This window comes from Ambystoma mexicanum, chromosome 9 (genome assembly GCF_040938575.1).
Source record: "Ambystoma mexicanum isolate Mex_15411 chromosome 9, UKY_AmexF1_1, whole genome shotgun sequence".
NCBI classification, from domain to species: Eukaryota; Metazoa; Chordata; class Amphibia; order Caudata; family Ambystomatidae; genus Ambystoma; species Ambystoma mexicanum.
In genome coordinates this window covers 269,968,237-269,981,831 of record NC_090931.1, presented here as the reverse complement: position 1 = coordinate 269,981,831, position 13,595 = coordinate 269,968,237, and positions in this window count along the sequence as shown.

Here is a 13,595-nt window from a genome sequence, read left to right as displayed (position 1 = left end):
TCCCATCCAGGCCTCACGATGGCTTGGATTCATTTGCAGCATGGTCTGCATGAGGTAAGTAAAGTCTATGAGCCTGGCGCCTATGGCGCCAGGACTGATTTCTATTATGAGCATGGCGCCTAAGGCGGCAGGACTGAACCCAGACAGCCCCCAGCCGGGGCTGCTGGGGTTTTATTAAATACCTGGATGCCTGCTCCCGGGGCTGATGGGCTTGATCCGGATGCCCGGGGATAGGCATCATGACACTGACATCCTCTTCAAAAGCTCATGAGGCCAGTCCTGGCACCTATGGCGCCAGGCTCATACACCATGAAAAACAATGTGCTTGGGAACTACTTTATTGTATTGTCAGCCAACATGGAGGCATCCACATAGCTTGGTTCCTAAGAACCAAGCTATGCGGTCTAGTGTTTTGGGTGTGGTAGCCTAGGGACTACTTTACTTGGACTATTTTGTTGGGGCTATTTAAACCACATCCGAGCAAGACAACACGCTTTGCGTTACTTTGCAGCTTGCAACGTGACGCTCACCGTGTCCAGCTATTCCCTCGAACCTCGGAGAAGCAAAACCTGCAAGGAGACAAAAGGAACCTCATTAGCAGCAGCATCTTACCTGCAGCCTTCATCTTTAAACACTCGCAGCTACTGAGAACAGCTTCCTCGGATCTGCACGCCTCCTGGACAGAATGACCTGAAAGAGGAAGATAGAGGCAACATTACAGAAAGCAGTAGAGACATTTACAAATTACGAACTGCTCAAAAGGCTTACCTGTCTGGTCGCCTCTCGGCTGGCACCACTCCGGACATTCCACTTGCGCTGAAGAACACCACGACCTACAAGGAAGGAAAACAGAGGTTAGCAAAGGCAAGACTTTGCAGCGCTGCGCATTGCGTGTACTTACCGCATCATAGCGCTCTTAATGCACCATCATTTACCAGCGGGGCTCAACCAAGCCAGTTCGCCGCGCTGAAGCTCCGCATACCTAAGGGAGAAAAAAGAGACATTTTAAACAAAGAAAGGCATGCAGGATAGCAACAAAACTAAAGAACAGCAATAACACCTACCTGAACAATATCAAACGGGCCGGGGTCAGTGAAGTAACTGGACCGCACTCGCCCATGAAAGACAACGTGCCCCTGCAAAGAAGGCAGGACGGAGAGCACGCCCAATTCTACCACAAGGTGAGGAGGGGCGCCAGAGGAACTGAAATCATACGGGGTGGAGGGAGGATACTTACCCCAGTCGGTTAGTCTTGAACACCGTCCTCCTGTATTTCAGGCAGAACCTTCCCCGCAGACTACATCAGGGCAAAGCTGAGAAGCATACCAGCGAGTAACCCGGCTGGGTGGCGTCCCTGTGGATACCAGGTGAGCGTAACAGCATGGGGGTTTTGACTACAGTTCATACACAAGACCCCTTTTGCAGGCTTTAGAGAAAATAGAATGGATTGATGAAATGGAGGGCGGTTTTGAAGAGTTGAAGAAAGCAATTTGTACAGCGCCTGTTTTAGGAATTCCCAATTATGCTGAGGAGTTTTTCTTATTTTCACACACAAATGTCACAGTTATGACTGGAGTGCTGACACAGAGGACCACATTGGGGTACAAGCCTCTGGCGTATTAGAGTGGGATTCTAGACCCAGTTATGAAGGGACACTTTCCTTGCAAACAGTTGGCAGCCGCCGCCTTCACAATTGAGAAATCTACAAATATTGTAATGGGCTGCTCTATGACGCTTTTTATGGAACATGCTTTGTTTGCCATATTAGAGAAACCCAAAGGTACATTGACATCCCAGAGAGCTGCTTACAAAGTGATAATTTCAAACCCAGTGATTAAAATTGTTAAATGTAAAATAGTGAACCCTGTCACCTTTGTAGCTGAGCCAGTGTCAGAAGGCGAGCATGTGCATGACTGCGTGAATTATGTAGAGTTTTATGATGATATACTACACGTAAAGGAAAATAAGTTGTCAGGAGGGGAAATTCTCTTGATTGATGGTTCTTCGAAAAAACGAGTGGAGAAAGGCATTCTGGTGCTGCTGTACTGAGGCACAATAAATGGCGAGTTAGAAGTTGTGGCATGTGCAAGACTACCGTCTCACTTTTCGGCGAAAGCAGCAGAATTGGTAGAGCTTATTGTCATGCTCGAAAATCATTAAGAGCAGGAAGTGACGGTGTACAGTGACTCCGCCTATGTGACATCAACCGTACATGCAGGGCTAGCACGTTGGAAAAGGAGGGCTTACCTCAGAGCGGACGGCACTCCAGTGCAGCACACCTCCTTATTGGACAGGCTTATTAAGGCACTACAACTCCCAGTAGGCATAGCGATAGTTAAATACACAGTGCATACTAAGTGCACTGACTTTATTTCTTGCGGGAACAAAGCCGCAAATGCAGAAGCCAAAATATTTGCGTATTCACCAGATATTTCAAGTTTTGATGCTCCAGATGTTAAGGAGAAAGTAGTCACGATTAAGGTAGTGAAAGAAGGATTTAATCATTTACCGAGAATGCAATTAATGGAGATTCAAGGAAGTGCACCACAGGAAGAATAGGAATCGTGGAAGTGAAGGGGTGTTCTTTATCATCCGCTGAGGCTTTATGGCGACAGGACAGCACTGGAAAGCCGGTGATGCCAGTAGCCATGTAAAGGGTAGCGCTTGAACAGCTGCACTACCTTGCGCATGTAACTAGGGAAAGTCTTGCTGCAACAATTGTGGAAGAATAGTTTGTTCCAAATTTGTTAGAACAGGTTGCATTTTATGCAGTAAACTGCATCGTATATTTAAGCAGGTACATGTACACACCCTGGCACCAATGTGCAGCAAAATGTTTAGTATGTGAAGTCTTTCCAAGATGGGGAGTGTGTGAAGTGCTGAGATCCAATAATGGGACACATTTTGTCAATGAAGTGTTTAAACAGATATAACTATTGTTCATTATTAAGCACAAGTTATCTTCTGCTTATCACCCGCAAGTGAACGGAATATGTGTGAGACTCAACAGCCTCCTTAAAGAAAGGATTGCCAAGTTCAAGCTGACACTGAAAAAGGGATGGCTATATTGTCTGCCCTTAGCTTAGCATTATATGCCCTAAGGAATCAGCCTTGTTCGTACCATCACCTCACACCCCACAAACTAGTGACAGGAAGGCGAATGAGAACACCTTTAACTCCTCCATCGAGGAGTAGAAGTGATGCCCAGAGTACAGCAAAAATGTTAGGAAATGACTTACATGATTATTTGACATGTATGACCGCTAGTATCTCTCTCCTTTCAGATCAACTCAAGCGCCAGGGGGGGTCAGTCTCAGAACACAGATGAAAAACATTCAGCAACCGGATCTTCTGAACTTTTATCAGCACCAAAACTCTTTGCTGGCGATACCGTGCTGATTAAAAACTTCACTAGGAAGTGGCACGAGCCAAGGTTTGATGGCCCGTTTGTTGTAGAGAATATTACTTCCTCAATAGTAAAAGTTCAAGGCAGATGAGCGTGAATTCACCTGAACGACATCAAGCTAAATACAGGGGGAGACCACAGCACCCCCCTACATGGATCGAGAAGCAAGACAAGAAGAAGAATTTCACTGTGTGCAGACTCGATCAATGACAAAGAAGAAGGACGATAAAGCTACAAATTGATTAATAAATGCAGGTTTGCATTTGGACTGTGGCTCTCCTTGGACACTCCTTATAGATATTATAGCAGGTGTGCAACTCTTTTGCTTGAGCCACAGGAATCTTTGAAAATGAACTTTAGAGAAATGCTGATATATTACGATTATGCCTAAATTACAACACTTGGCTAAGAATTGGAAACCTGAACAGTACCTCGATTCGTTTCTTACTGAATATTTGTTTGGCTGAATTTATAGTCCTCCTGGAAAGTGATGTGCATCGTCTTGTACTTAATGTTTTTGTGTTTATTCTTCAAGCTTATCCAGCCATTGTTAGAAGAGATGTGTACATCCACACTTGTTTACAGGATCCTAAGAATGGCCCTGTAATCAGAAGGCTGCTTCTAGCAATAGTAGAGGAACTACTACAAATACCGAATCTATTACAGTTACCTGAGTAAAGTGTATTTCCTTCCTTAAAATTGCAGTGAAAATGAGGAATGTCGAAACTGCTATGATTTCAGGGAATGAGCAAATCCAAGAGATTCCAGGATGACACAAGTTGGGGATTAATATGTTGGTTTGCGTCTATCTTCTCATGGGTCCACAATCGATGGCGAATATCTTCAAGTTCCTGTGAGCAGTATTAGTGATGGTGATATTTGGATTCTGTGTGATTAGGATAATAACTATACAGTGCAAGAAGACAGCAAAGAAGGCAGTAGAAATGACGATCATGATCGATGTCAAGTCAGGGTTTGGACCCAAGGACCTGACAGATGAAAAGATCAGAAAATATATAGAGGCCAGCATTGTAGCTCCTGAGGGAACCAAGTTCCTGCATCCAAGAAATCACAAGAAGTATATGGGAAGATGAGTCTACTGTAATCTAAATGGACAGGGCATCTATTTGACCTGCAGTGTTGATGAACTTGTAAACTCAGCAGGACCCCTGAAGGAAGTAGTGAAGATTTGGACTCCGAAGAAGCATTTCTTCAAGAACAGGTCCCAGGATGTGGAGACTGGTGAAGCAGTGGTCGATGTATCAACCAGAGTGGGTGGTGGGGGGGTATAGAGGAGGAAGTCCTGCCCCATTCTTCCTATATGTTGGAAACTGGAAATCATGACATGCACAACACCAGTGTTGGTGCCAATTCCACAGAGACTCTTCAAGAAAAGGTATCCATTGAGAAGACCCTATGTGATGTATTCTTGTAGAGATGACAAACTCTTGGAGGAGATCCCCGAAGGAAAATTAAGATGAAAGAAAAGGAGTCTGGTGACATCACAAGAAATCAGAGTGACGCACTGAGAAGAATGGTCGAAGAAGAAGATGCATAGACCTTATAGAATCTGATGACAAAGTAAAGAATCAAGTAAACTTTCATATGCGGAATGAAGATTGCATGTGTAAGGAGCACTGCAGAAAATGCAAGCTGTTTAATAACTGTACAGATAATGACAACAAAAGGAAAAGATTCAAACTTTGAACCCTCCCGTCCCCTGCACACTGTAGGGTGTGTTGGATAATCCAGCTACTATATCCTCGAGGAAATAAATTCTTTATGAGTAATTAAATATTATTTAAACACAAGAAGTTTCAAACACAAAAAGTTATTTGAAAAGCACATAAGTGCATATGTTATTATTTTTAAGCACAGGCTTTTGGGTACAAAGACAAAAGCAATCTCAGTACATTTGCAAAAAACAAGTGAAGAATGAAGGAGTGTTGCCAGTAGTCTGTTTCTGGGTGGCGACTCGTTTCGAGGCTGGACGCCTCTTCTTCATAGGCCTCAACAGACTCTAAACAAAATATTTATACATTAGAAGGCAGGCTTTTTGAGTATGCCAACATATATTATCACAAGAATACCTATCAATTCAAGCTGGTTTCATTACCATAAACATTGTTTCTGTGGTTCCCATGGTTAAACTGTCACTGTTTTCATATCCACATAATTGTATGGCTGATTATAATTTGCATGGTTTTCAATCACTAAGGTGACATGCTAATAGTTAGTTCAAATGTATATCCTGGACACAAATATGCAAATGTATATATAGAGCCCTATGGCCCACATGGAGTGACTAGATTAGTCTGACATTGCCCATAAACTAGAGTAGTATGAGTTACCTGATTGAATCAAGTAGAGGACAGTGCTGTAAACAGAGAAGCGAAAATTCTTCCAGTATGTCGGGATGAAGCAAAAAGGCCGATGCTCAGGCTTCAATGGCAAAGGTGCCATTAAATGGAGAATGGCTCAAAGTCGAGTTCCATCAGAATTAACAAGAGGGGTTGTTCTGATCTGAGAGCGAAAGAAAATGATATGAAAATAAGGAAAGATAAATACAGGGCACAAATCTTGTGTCACAAACCAATAATATAAACCTAAAGATTAACAATCTACTCTTGTCGAGACGTACTCGTGTTTGAACACAAAAAATAAGAGTCAGCAATCTACATAAGGAGCGTGAAATGCACTGTATAGCCCAATTAGAATCTCTAAAAGTAGAATTTATTTAGAATCAAATATAAATCCATGTGAGCTAAACCCGGGCCATCATGGCCCGACAAACGAGAGTCAGCAATGTATATGGACAAAGGAAATTATCAATTAACCTACCCAATTCTAGAGAACTGGGTGTTCATCCAAGTCAGCAGATTTCCTAAAAAAGGTCCAGGGCGAACATAATGGCGATTCCACCATGCGCTGGCACTGGAACCGATCGAATTGCAGTGCTAAAAAGAAGTAATCATGAGAGTATGTAATAAGAGCAGCGGTCGCGGCTCTGTTGTAAAGAGAAGAGTTCTAATCAAAGAGGTCGTGTACCTTCGATAGCGATCAGTCGACCTTGTAACTGCAGGATAGCCAGTGCTGAACGTGGAAAGCGTGAAGGCATCGGCGACCGTTACCATAGTGACGCGATCCTCCAGAAAAGGGGAAGTGGAATGAGACCACGTGGGCCGTTCCAACCAATGGTAGAATATCTAGGCTAGAAATAGAAAACGGACTACTAATGTCTTCTAGGAGACCGTGAAGCGGCCATATTAGAGTATGTTCCTTATGAGGAGCCTGGCTGGCGGCATTGCATAGAAACTAAGTGCACTAAATACGACGTACACCAACTAACCAATTTCCGAATGATACATCGTCAAAAAGTTGACAAAACTATGAAAAATAAAATAGAATAAAATAAACTAGACAATGAAAGAAAACATTAGTGAACAAGGCATGATGGCTAGAATTGTATATTAACGGACAGTAATATTAGCTCATAATAAGTAATGAAAAACGGCTTAAAGAAAGTGGGAGCTAAAGTTAAGCCGGGCAATGTCAGAGCTGATCATCTCAACAAGAGGGCTAAAAAAGACATCTTCTTACTATATCTCATCAATACACATGATGGCCAAGTAGACATATATAGATTAACATGTACAGTGAGGAATTATCATCAACATATCAGACCATTATTGAACAGTTGTAACGGGAAGAATTGTACTAATTTCAATCATGAGTTAACATAGTCTCCATAACAGGGCATCAATGTGTTAAAAACATCATTTTTCTCCATGATTCGATGGTGACTATACAGAGACTAGCTAGAGGTAAGAATGAGCAACATACTAGTTGAGGTAGTACAGAATACTCTAAAACCAAAATGTAACATAGGGGATGCTCAAAATTCCATCATAGGATACTCATGAGTACTAAAAACAAGTCAACGTTCAAAGACCGGGTAATATTTACATTTTTACAAGTAGAGAACAACAGTGCAAATATAGGCATGGTTGTCCAGAAATACCCAAAGAACGTTGGACTGAGCATAAATCCAACATACGGTTGGATAAATATAAAATACAAGGAGTACATTCATAGACAACCCTTTATAATACTAAATATATTTAAATACATTAATTGTGTCGTGGACCTCCCCATTCCTGATCTTGTTGAATATATGCTCTTTTTCAGTAGTACCCCTAAGAAATGAACCCAGTTTATATCAACGCTCAGATTCTATAAGTTGACAGTCGGTTATCTGGTGTTTAATAGTCTCACAGCAATGTTCGTTCCCATACTACCTGCAAGCTCTTTTTGCTCTTTGAATTCCCCTCCAAGTCCTGGTAATTCCTAAAGTAGGTCATAAGTTAAATGGTAATTTCAGGTATTCACAAAGTAGCCTAGGGCTAGGAAAGTGTTCATTATACTGTGGCAAGGAATCACTTACACGCTGATGCTTAATATATTTGAACCCTTAGGGGGCCCTTAAATCAGTAACATGTCATACTCAGGATGGGATGCAGAATAACACTTACACCAAATAATAAGACCGACACAGGAAGTTGGCAAAAAGTCTCTCCCAAATGTTTTATTTTCAATTGTCTTTAACAGGGATTTACAACGGACATCACCGGATGTCACACAGCATTATCTCATTTGAGAACTCAACACATTTCATAAAAAAATTATACTTTTATAGCAAAAACTCATCATATGTTACATCATTCTGCGTGGAAAACTAAGAAAAACCTACAGGGGGTTGTGATTGACTTAAATGGAAAATCTAAGTATACTTTCTTGAAGGGATCGGGTTGTGATTGGGTCTCTAGAGTCAAGTGGACAACTTATGCCCACACCTAGTGCAAGTCATCTTCATCAGTTACTAGATACACGGTACACCATTGGCTATCAAACTAGAAGGCCCTTCATTATATGGCCCTCTGCAATTGGTTGGCACGTTTGTACCCTTCTGGAATATTCGTCTCACTAGCATCATGTAAGCTGTTACCCCAGGTGTCAGTGGGTGGACATGACCGTGTCTCCCCACCTAATTAGCCCAACAGCTCTTATCACTCATGGCGTCTGCCATTCAGATTGTTTTTGAACTTTTCCTTGCAAACTATCATTACTCCTGAGAATAACAGTGAGTATAGGTAAACTCTTATCATAGTTCTAGTCTGCAAGCCCAACTCCTATTTCCATGCTTGGCTCATGTGACAGGAGACCGTATTTCGGCCTCTTTTGCAGCATTTAATTGCCTTGATTGAATAAACTTGACACTCATGGTGTACTTTCTTGCACCTTAACAAGGGCTGATTCAGCTTCTCACGTTCACTGTTCTTCAAGGATAGATAACCGGTTCTGGCCTGCTCCATCCTTTGACACTAGGCCAGACAGCTATTTCATGCCTTTCCTTGAACTTCAGCTGTTTTCACTGATCTTTCTTTCTCCATGGGTCTGAGCTTACTAAATGTGTGACGCCGATGTCCAGATTCTATATAGTGGCGGCACCGCCTGCAGTCTATTCACTACGTATAGCCAGCCTTTAAGATTACTCAGTCTACTTGCATTGCTCCATCTGTACAGTTATTAGAAAATACCAAGGCAGGTGCACAACCTAGTATACTGATTATTTAGGGAAACGTAAAAAATAATGGTATTTAAATTTTAAAGGTGCGGGGGAGGAACTGAGATCCTGGCACAAGACCTCTATCTGCCGATCACAATCTGCCTTTTCCTGGCCCGATTGTGCAGTCACTGCCAGTACACGCGGCATAAAATAGAAAAGGGACTAGGTCCCCTTTCGGATGACAATAGCCATTTTTTAACATGTTTTAAGATGGTTTTTATGGCCAACGTCATCTGAAAAGGGACCAAGTCCCTTTTGCATTTTAATGGTGGTAGCCATTTCTTTTACCTTTTATGTTTTCTCTGTCCGGAGAGGGGATTGCGCACTCAGTACTGAGCTGTTCTCCTGATGGATAAAAAATATAAACCAAAACCATTTGCATCCCAGTGAAATCCCAGGATGCAAATGGCTTTCTTTCACCCCCTGGCGGGGAGGGGGGGAGGGGGGTGAACTGACATGGCGATAATGTCCCACAACCCTCACCTTGGATATACAACACAAAATAAAAAATACAAAATACTAATAGTAGCCACAAGGGTGTACCCATCTTTAAGGTATTATACATTTATTTGATGGAATGGTGGGTACAATGACTTTGATTTTTCTAATACAACATGTAGTTTGCAGAAATGGTTGCTTAATTTCATAAAGTACAGAATACAGATTATGATCTCATTAAAAAGTTATCTGATCTTCAAAAACTGTTTTTCGGTAGAAATCATTCATGGCATTGTAGAGTTTCACCAAAAAACTCACTGTTCAATCTATTGGGAAAAATGAAGCTATGTTACACCCAAATCTGGGAGGAAGGCGCAAAGTAGAGCATCAAAACCTTGGCCTGTAAGGAACCAAGTGCAGCAAAATCTGCATTTTAACCATTAAGGATTTCTCTATGGAATCAGCTGATTTCCAATAATTCTACATTACATCCAGTTTTTATGAAGTTTGAAGTGTATTTTATGTTTTGCAACATATGCAGTGAATTCCCCTTGCAGCAAGATAATTAACAAGTGTATTTATTTCCCCCTTACTTGAAATCATGAATTTTGGTGGAGCTGTCACCCGCGAATATCCAGACCACAGGAATAATGCATTTCATAGCGGTTTTCGGCCCATATGTAAACCTTCTTTCACCCCCCATGCGAAAGGGGAATCATGTCATAGACTGCGTGGGAAAGAGCCTGGCTAACGGTATTACCCAAATTGACCTTTTACTATTGACTTTTTGCACAATTGACCTAATTATAGTGGTCCTAATTGACCTTCTGCACAATTGACCTTTATATTATTTTAGTTATTTTATATATGTATTGGGTTGGTTTTGGATTCCAAATAATATAAGGGGATTGGGTGGTGGATTGCAGGGGGGTTTGGATTGGGCAGGGGGTTGCTGTGTGTTTCCCCCCACATATATGTCCTAATTGACCTTCTAAATTAGGTAAATTCCTCCAAGGTCAATTCTCCCGAGGTCAATTGTGAAAAGGTCAATTAGTATACAACCTGGCTAACAGCCTCAAGACCAATCATATGTAGAGAAAATAAAGAGGGTTTTTGGCTACCAATCGGAAGTATAAAAAGAAGGATGAAGTGGTTCAAGGTCAGCATTCTTCTGGGAGCACCGCCAGGGAAACATCTATCATAAAGCACAGTGTGAACCATCTACCCAATATAGAAGGAACGCCAGACTGTCCGTCTACATCAGAATACTCTGTGTTAGGCGCTGCTCCGGGTCACCGGGCAGCCCCATACTCATGTCGGGGAGCACCCGACGGGACCCACAGGAGCGGCGATCACGCCGCTGACACAAGGGGTGGGGGTCACCCCACCCGCTCCGGATCACCGGAGCGATACACACGTGGCCGGGGGCATCCGGCTCACCCCGGCTCCGGCTCTGGGGGCACCCAGGCCGGGGTCGCCACCCCAGCCCGCCTCACATGGCTGGGGGACACACAAGGACGGCATTGCCCAGCAGGGGCACCGTCCGGACTGCGTTGTCCGGCAGGGGCACCGTCCTCAAGCTGGGCCCCGTCCTTGGGCCCAGCGACCACGGCGCAGCGCCAGCATGGTGCGTACAAACGACAACACCGGAGCCTCAAGATGGAGTGACTGGTGAGCCGGAACCGGCTCGCTTCTTTTATTATGTTGGTCACGTGGCAGTAGCCACGTGACCCATGACAACATCCTGGGAGCTTCCATGCTCCCAGGGGTTCACTCTGCAACACCACTCCATTTTTTTTAATAAACAACAAGACAACATATACACTAACTACACACTACTACTACTTGAGCCACTCTACTATTTTACACCCCCTTTATTAACCTGGGTGAGTGGTTCTCATGTCCCTGAACGGCACCACTGAGGGCTACTGGCACAAACATAAAGCACTCCAAGTCTATGGGTGTGCACCACACTACATTGCCCACCAACTGGGCCATTTTAAGCAACTCCATGTCTGCAGGCTCACAGTCTTCCGGGGAGTGTCAATTATGATGTCCATCTTGCGCATGGAGTCGCCGGAAACCAGCTCGCACCCTCACCAGAGTTCGTTCAGGACATTCACAGCACACAAACCGGCAAAGCCGCACCTGGGGAGACCCAGGGGCCACATCGGCCAAGTCCACAGTCTGAGGAGGCGTGTGATGACATCATGATTTATTCATCGGCACAGTTCGCCGCCTGCTGGATAAGGGGCAGCGCCCCATCCTTGTATTTGCTCCCCTCCAGAGATCCCTCGCTTTTCATGGGCCCAATTGGGGTGGGCCCGCCTCGTGCTGAGGTGGGGGGGGAGAAACTCCACCTCCTCATCCGCTTTCGCCGCCTGGCAGCCGCTCTTAGTTTTCGCGGCCCGCGGGTGGGGGAGGAGCAGGCAGCTCACCTTGTTAATGCGGCTGCAGCTGCTCCATCTCTTCTTTGAGGGGGGGGCTGCCCCGCACCTTTCCCCCTCCTCGCGGTCCCCGATGCCACACCTCTCCCTCCCCCCACTGGGGAAGGGCAGCACCTCTTCCTCGCGGCCGATGCCGCTCCTCTGTCAGGCCGCCTCAGCTGTTTGGAGGCCCCTCATTTTAGTCCTCCTCCTCCGCGGCAGACGCCGCCAACATGTGTTGTGGCCAGGTCGTGGGGGAGGGGCAGCTCCCCTCACCATTGCGGCGGATGCCGCTCATTTCTTCTTGGGAGCCGCACCTCTCTCGATCGCGGGTGGGGGAGGGGCAGCGCCTCCTCGTCACGGCCGACGTCCTGGGCTCTCTCTCTCCCCGCGGGGGCCAGCTTCCTCCCTTCAGGTGTTGGTGGGGGGCAGCCACATACGCGGCCAACGCCGCAGATCTCACCTCCCCCACATGGTTGGGGGCAGCGGCCGGCAACCGTCACTCGTTCGCGGGCCCCGTTGGCGTCGGGCCCGCCATCCCTTGTTTGTTAGCCGCTCCTCCCCTCCGCGGCTTGCAGGTGGGGGAGGGGCAGCACCTCCCTCGTGGCCGACGCCGCAGACATTATCTCCCCCCAGGGGGAAAAAGGGGGGCAGCAGCTCATGCGGATGAACTCCGCCTTCATGGTGCAGCCAACGCCGCGGTCCTCCCACACACGGGGCGAGCAGCAGCTTCCCTCTAGTTTCCTTCGCAGGCCCAGACGGATTCAGACCCTCCTCTTTTTTTCTTTTTTTTCTTTCGGGGGCGATGTTTGCCGCGTCTTGTGGGTGGGGGAGGGGCAGCGCCTCCTCCTTGCGGCGCAGCCGCCAGCATGTTCCTGATCCACCCTCCCGGGGCTGATGCCGCTCAGTCTTCTCTCCCTCCAGGGGGAAAAAGGGGGGCAGCAGCTCACGGCTGGTGCCGCTCAGTGTCTTTTCCTTGGGGCTTCTTCCCCTTCGTAGCGACGACCCGCCATTCCTCTGTTGCCGCCAAGGCCGCATCTTCCTCCGCTCAGCAGAGGCGGGGCAGGCAGCTCTTCTCCTGCCCTAAGGAGGGGCAGAGGGGCCGCTCATACGCCGCCACCCTATTCGTGCGGCCAGCACCGCACTCCATCCTGGGGCACCAGGCGGCCCGCGTCTAGACACATGGGGCCCCGGGCCACCCCAGCACCACTACACCTCCAGCGGCCGACGCCGCTCTGCGCACGCGGGCTCCAGCCCTTGTCGCCATTGTTGGGCGCTGCTCCGGGTCACCGGGCAGCCCCATACTCATGTCGGGGAGCACCCGACCGAACCCACAGGGGCGGCGATCACGCCGCTGACACAAGGGGTGGGGGTCACCCCACCCGCTCCGGATCACCGGAGCAACACACACGTGGCCGGGGGCATCCGGCTCACTGCGGCCTCGGCTCTGGGGGCACCCAGGCTGGGGTCGCCACCCCAGCCCACCTCACATGGCTGGGGGACACACAAGGACGGCATTGCCCAGCAGGGGCACCGTCCAGACGGCGTTGCCCGGCAGGGGCACCGTCCTCAAGCTGGGCCCCGTCCTTGGGCCCAGCGACCACGGCGCAGCACCAGCATGGCGCGTACAAAGGACAACACCGGAGCCTCAAGATGGAGTGACTGGCGAGCCTGAAGCGGCTCGCTTTTTTTATTATGT